This window comes from Cynocephalus volans, chromosome 16, assembly GCF_027409185.1.
Source record: "Cynocephalus volans isolate mCynVol1 chromosome 16, mCynVol1.pri, whole genome shotgun sequence".
Classification (NCBI taxonomy): Eukaryota; Metazoa; Chordata; class Mammalia; order Dermoptera; family Cynocephalidae; genus Cynocephalus; species Cynocephalus volans.
In genome coordinates, this window is record NC_084475.1 from 240,342 (window position 1) to 247,012 (window position 6,671).

Below are 6,671 nucleotides of genomic sequence, written 5' to 3' on the forward strand. Positions count from 1 at the left end.
GGATAGGTCCTGGGGTCACACAGGTGAACGTGATCTCGTCTCTGGGGTCAGCAAGGAGCATCTCCCGTGCTCTTCCGTTCCCCCTTCGGCTGCCCAATTACGCAGAAAGGCCACGCTTTGTCTGACCTGGCTGTTCTGTTGAGCCCTGTCCCGGACACAAACACACACGCGCGCGCACACACACGCACAGGCACACACGCAAACACGCGCGGACGCACACGCACAAACGCACGCACAGGCGCACGGCTCGCACACGCGCGCACACGCACGCCCCCACGCGCGCACACACAGGCACACGCAAACGCGCACATACACGCACACACACGTCCACGCACGCGCGCACACACACAAACACAGGCACACGCACACACAGGCACAGGCACACGCACACGCACACACACACACACACACACACACACACACACACACACACACACAGCCGAACTCCTGCGCGCTCCGCCCCCCTCGAAAAAGAAAGAAAGAGGGGTCTTGACGACACTGCTGCCCTTCCTGCCTCCTTTGGATCCCACGGAGTTATTGGGGGGAGAGGGGGCTGCCTCCGAAGCCCATGGGGAGTGAGGGTCCCATCTCAGGGGAGCCCCACACCAACCACGGCCTCCTACTCGGACACAGAGGGACAACTCTGAGGTCCTGCGACTCACGTGCGAGTGGGGAAAATTGCCCCGGTGCCGGCACAAAGGGATGTCAAGGCCCAGAAGCCGGATGTGTGGCTTGCTGAGGAGCAAATGAAGTCCTCAGGGGGCAGCAGGACGTGGTTCTCGGGGTCCCCAGTTGTAGGCTCCTCTGACCTGGGCGACGTCTGGCTCCCCGCGGGCTCTAGACAGCACCCGGCATGCCCGTGTGACACCGGGGAGGCGGTGGGAGCTGAGCCACCCACCGCATCCTCACGTGGCGTCTCCTGCTCGTAGCTGCCTTGGACGTGGCCGAAATCGAACCGACCGTGGAACCGCATCAGAACGGTCCCTCTCACCCCTCTGGACCCCGGACCCAACGAGGCCTGGCCCGGCTCGGAGATGATGGAGAACAAGGGCCCCTGGGAGTGACAAATGGGAGGTACTATGGCCCTGAAGGACCGGTGACCGTGGAGCAGTGGGACCAAAAGCCAGACTGTGAGGAGGGCCAGCGTTGTGGTGAAACAGAGCTCCCCAACAGAGCAGCAAGTCCACGTGCTCCCGCCACCCAGGTAGTACAGGCTGAGGCGATGTGGGAGAGAAGAGACACAGACAAGCCCCCGAGGAGAGCAGTAGGGATAGGCAGGTGTGCGCAGCAATAGGAAGAGAGCATGTGGAGAAGAGGCAGAGAGAGGACAGACGGGACCTCCCCAGTTGATGAAAGAAAAGATGGGAACGAGAGACGTGTCGAGCCTGGCGACGGCGACGGCAGCAGGTCGAAGCCCCCCCCCCACCGCCGCCCCAGGTCCTAGGTGGGAGCGCAGCGCCGGGCGGGACCTCGGCAGCAGCTTCCCTCTCCCGGCGCACGCAAAGAGCGGGCCGAAGCGCCGACCACGCCAAGCGGCAGCGCCACGCGGGCCTGGTCCCCGCGCTGCCGCGGGCCTGGCCCCCGCTCGCCGGGTGGGCGGGCAACAGGGCGGAGGCCTCCGCAGCTATCAGTCCTTCAACACTCCGCAACCCGTCCCCGCCATCTCTCATCTTGGGTCACCAACGCTCTTGTCCCCGGAGGGGTGCACCGCGCCTGGAGGCACTGCAATACCAGGCCGATGCGTGGACTGGACGGAGCAAGCTCCCGTTCCACGTCCCTGCTCCAAAAATCCATTTAATATATTGTCCTCGGATAGAGGACGTATCAGATATTAAACTGATAAGAACAGATACTACACTTGATCTTAGCCAAAAGGCCGAGAAGCGATGCCCGCCCCGCCGCCCCTCGCCACCTGCCGCCTCTCCCTTACCCATCTTTAGCTCACGGTGACCAACCACACCGTCGCCGTCTGCCTCCTTCGCTTTCTCACAGGCCTGTGCAAAACGCTGCGCCCCTCCGCGCATATCTGATGCTCTGCCTTGGAAAAGACACCTTTTACATCCCTTTCTCCTACGGCGGTTCCCCGGCTGAAGCCCCGTTCTCATTTCCATGCCCCGCCCATTCTGCCTCTGGGAGGCGTGGCCACTGCCACGGACTCCACCCTCAGGACCGCCTTGACGCGCTGCCGCGGAAGCTGGGTGCCGGGGCCCGGCTCCTGGTCTGTACCGACCTGCCTTAAAGACTGAGCGAAGGGGATCTGAGCTGCGGGCCGGGAGGGAGACTGTCGGCGCAGAGTGGCCCGACCTCTGCTGAAGAAAGCGGGCGGTGGGGGTGCGGGGCGAGGGGGAGGAGGGGTTACCCTGCTGAGTTAGGGGAGGGAACAGTGCTCTTCAGTGTTTTCTAACTTGGCAGATCTGAGAAATGCTGATCCTCTGGAGGTTCACCGGTATGAAGCATATAATGTGTTTTATGCTCACCAAGTGTTAATGGAGGACATCTCAGAGCCTTCTACCCCTAAGACGCGTGAATGGCTCTCTCTCAGCTGGACATTGAATACAGTATTTCCTGAAATTATTTGAGTGTGGAATCTTTTTTTCTTTAAACACCAGGTATGAAGCTGGTAGAGGGGTCAGCTCAAAAACATTTTGGAAAAGTTGACCAAGATCAGTGTCATTCAAACTGTGACCCATCAGTGGTCAGAAACAGCATTTAAAAAGTTAAACAAATAGAATAGAGTAGCAAAGAAAAAATTAAAGGCAGGGTACATAGAAGATAAGTAATGTGAAAAATTTTTGTTAGTTCTGTGTGAGTGAGTATAGGAGAGAGGGAGAGAGAGGATATTAGGTCATTCCATAAACTGTATTTCTTATGCATTATGATGAAAAGGTCTGAAAGCCAATGACACAAAAATAAATGACTATAAAGAAAGCGGGGGTTCACACATCATTTTTTAAAAATCTAATAACGGTTCTTGGAAAATTTCCTTTCGTGTGGGTAGAGACATACATGTAATCAGCAAGTTAATAAAGCTTCCCTCTGCGGTGCTGGGGTATGAGTTCCCATAGGCTACTGCTGTGACCAGAGGAGGAAATGGCTGGTTCAATCTGAGGAAACATAAAGGCCTCACGGAGGAGGCTTCAGAAAATGAGAGGCAAGAAAGGCACCGTAGGGCAGAAGTGCTGCTGCAGCCAGGCAGGAGCACTAGGCCCAGCCACGCTGGAGGGACGGTGGGCAGGCAGGGGTGAGGCCTGACGTGTCAGACCATGGGATGTGGCTCCCTCCTGTAAACAGCAGGGAACATGCTGCTCCCTGTCAGAAAGATGACCTGGGTCGCAGTGTGGCAGGTTGCTGAGGACACAGAGAGACAGATGGAGGTTAGGGGTTGGGGGTGAAGAAACAGGGATAAGAAGTAGTGAGAAAAAGGAACACCTGGACATAAAGCAAAAGGACAGTGTGTCTTTGAATGTCATAGTGGAACAATATTTAACAGGCTTTCCCAAGGATTATTTAATTTGCTAGAGCAGTGCTGGCCAACAGAAATACAATGCAAGCCATATAAAACTTTCTAGTTGCTACATTAAAAACAGGGAAAAAAAGCAAGTGAAATTAATTTTAATCATATTTTATTTAATCTAATACGTCTAAAATGTTACTGTTTCAACGTGTAATCAATGTAAAACACTGTAATGAGATATTTTACATTCTTTTTGTATATGGTATCTTTGACTTCTGGCATGTATTTTACACTTTACAGCACATCTCAATTCAGATTCATTTCAAGTGCTCACGGCCACCTGTGACTCACGGCTACCATACTGAACAGCCCAGCTAGCGGAAAATGTACCTTTGTCTGACTTTTTGCTAGTGATTAGGGCTCAGATTCTGTGAAGTTAGCTGTTTATTTGTAGAACATTAAGCAAGCAACTTCCGCAATTTTCTGCTTAAAAAAAAAAAAGACAACCCCAGAGTAATATTTCATTGGCAATAGAACATTAACCAGTTTTGTATCTACCTTAGTCATCTATTTTAGCATTTTCTCTTTCTCTCTGGCTGCTATAAGGATTCTCTTTGTGTCCTTGATTTCAACCATTTTACTAGGATGTGCATAGGTAGGGATGTGCATGCGTGCGTGCGTGTGTGTGTGTGTGTGTGTGTGCGCGCGCGCGTATTTCATCTGCTTGAGGTTCTTTGTGATTCCTGAAAGCACAAGTACTTCCTGGTGGCTTGTTATCAGTGTTGAAAGATTCTCAGCCTTTCCTATTTTCCTTTGAACTGGCTTTGGTATCCTGCTGTTTGCCTCATTCATGAGTTAAATAAATCCTCAGCATGTAGCAGGCATATTTGTTAAATTATATTTTAAACAACCTTATTGAGGTATAATTGACATATAAAAGAAACTGCATATATTTAAAATGCACAATTTTTTAAGTTTTGACATATGAATATACCTGTGAAACTATCACTGCAATCAAGATGGTGAATATATTTATAACTCCCAAAGATTCTTCTTGCCTCTTTATAATTCCTGCCTCCTGTCCCTCCACAGGTAACCACTGATCTGTTTTTTGTTACCACAGTACAGTTTAACTGGTATTTTCTAGAATTTCATATAAATGTAATCATACAGAATGTACTTTTTTTGGTGGGGGGGAGTGTCTGGCTTCTTTCAATTAGCACAATTATTTTGAGATTCAGCATGTTGTTGTGTATACCAATAGCTGATTCCTTTTTTCTGCTGAGTGGATATGCACTATATGGCTATCCCACAATTTGTTTCTATTTACCTGCTGATGGATATTTGAATAATTTACAGCTTTGGTTATTACTCATTGCATATATGAGAGTCTGTTTTTAACTTTCTGAAAACTACACTTTGACCTAAGTGCTAAGGAGGTAGAATCCTTAGGGCTTGACCACCCACTGCATATGGGGAGATGAGCAGGAGGGAGGTAAGCAAAGAGGGGTTCCACACTGTTGACTCATGCAGCAGACTAGATGGCAGAGCCATTAACCACAGTGGGCTCAGCATGAGCTGAGTGAATGAATGCATGTACACAGGCATAAATGCATGGAAGAATGCATGCACACATGCATAAATGAGTGAATGAATGCATGCACACAGGCATAAATGAGTGAATGAATGCACGCACACAGGCATAAATGAGTGGATTTTGGCAGCACGTATACTAAAACTGGAACAATACATAGATTAGCATGGCCCCTGCACAAAGATGATTTGCAAATTCATGAAGCGTTAAAATAAAAAAAGTGCATTAATGCATGCACACAGGCATAAATGAGTGAATGAATGTACGAAAGTAGAACACAGGAAAATAAGTAGCTTTGAAAATGAGGTCAGGAGTGTGGATGTTTAAAGATAACAATCTCAGTTTTGACCATATTGAGTTTAACAGATTTGTTTTGGCATCCCCAGCAGGCAGCTGTTACTAAACTGAGAGTAAATGTGGCCTAGCCTTAGGTTAGCCAAGTTCAGGCCATACCCACCATTTATGACCTCATGGTATGCGGTTAGGAAAGAAGCTTCTTTCAGAAGGCACCTGAGTTCTTTGGAAATCAGACAGTTGCTTATAGACTTAGGAATGACTTGTGCCCTCTTATCCTTATCCTGATCCGCATTCCAGTTATGTACAAAGGCAGACAGGGTGGGAGAGCTGCCAAGGGGCCGGGGCCAGGGGGATTAGACACTTAGATCTGAACTAAATATCTGTTTCACAGATCGGGTGATCAAAGAAGGGTTAACTCTCCTTTAAAAAGACACTGGTGCCTCGATCAGTGCTGTATGTAAAATTCCTGCTCACTGATCCCTCAGGCCACCGTGCCCTGTTTAGTTTCCCTGCTGGGACAGACCTGGTTTCAGTACCACCTAGAAACACTGGGTTCTACTGAATTGAAGACTGAGATTAAACCTTTTCTGGCTTTGTTTCCAACAAATTTACCCTCAGGGGCTCTCCTTTAGGGGGTAGCAAGAAAGGAGTTAGAGATCAGAGAGGTGGGAGCCAAGTGTCATGAACAATTTTCCTGTAATAAAGTGACTCCCCATCAGGACTTGCCACATCCTGGGCTGGGCAGCTCAGGGTAAAGGGTATGAGGCTCATGAGCCCTGCCTGAAGGTGGCTCCCTTACGGGCCAGGGTGCTCTTTGCAGAGAAAAATGAGCCCTTAAAAACGCAGCTGGAGCCTCTTTTCCAGAGAGGCAGGCTCGGCAAGACACGGTGGTGACTAGGTGTACAGAAGCCCGCAGAGAAAGGCAGCCACGGCCTGGTTGGCTTTCTACTCACGGCCACTCCCCCTCCCCCTTACCTCAGCAGTCTGTTTGCTTCTTTTTTTTTTTTTTTTTTTTTTTTTGTCGTTTTTTCGTGACCGGCACTCAGCCAGTGAGTGCACCAGTCAGTCCTATATAGGATCCGAACCCGCGGCGGGAGCGTCGCCGCGCTGCCAGCGCAGCACTCTACCAAGCGCGCCACGGGCTCGGCCCTCTGTTTGCACTTCAGCAAACCCCGTCCTCATCCCCTGCCCGGGTCTCTCCTAGACTGTAATTGCATCCCTTCCTCACCCTACTCTATCCCAGCACTTTCAAACATTTCCTCCTCTTTGGCATGTTCCTGGCATAAAATATCTAACTGAATGAAAACATTCTTTGAGTTTTATAGC

General features: G+C 50.2%; 2 non-coding genes across 2 annotated transcripts; one reads left to right on the forward strand and one right to left on the reverse strand.

Annotated features, from left to right (window-relative positions):
• Positions 1-1,697: 1,697 nt before the first annotated feature.
• Positions 1,698-1,888, reverse strand: LOC134365362 (U2 spliceosomal RNA). The gene has a single exon (XR_010022063.1). It is a non-coding gene; the product is annotated as a U2 spliceosomal RNA (small nuclear RNA).
• Positions 1,889-5,164: 3,276 nt separating this feature from the next.
• On the forward strand, positions 5,165-5,266 carry LOC134365303 (U6 spliceosomal RNA). Its single transcript, XR_010022008.1, has one exon. It is a non-coding gene; the product is annotated as a U6 spliceosomal RNA (small nuclear RNA).
• The last annotated feature ends 1,405 nt before the right edge of the window (positions 5,267-6,671 follow it).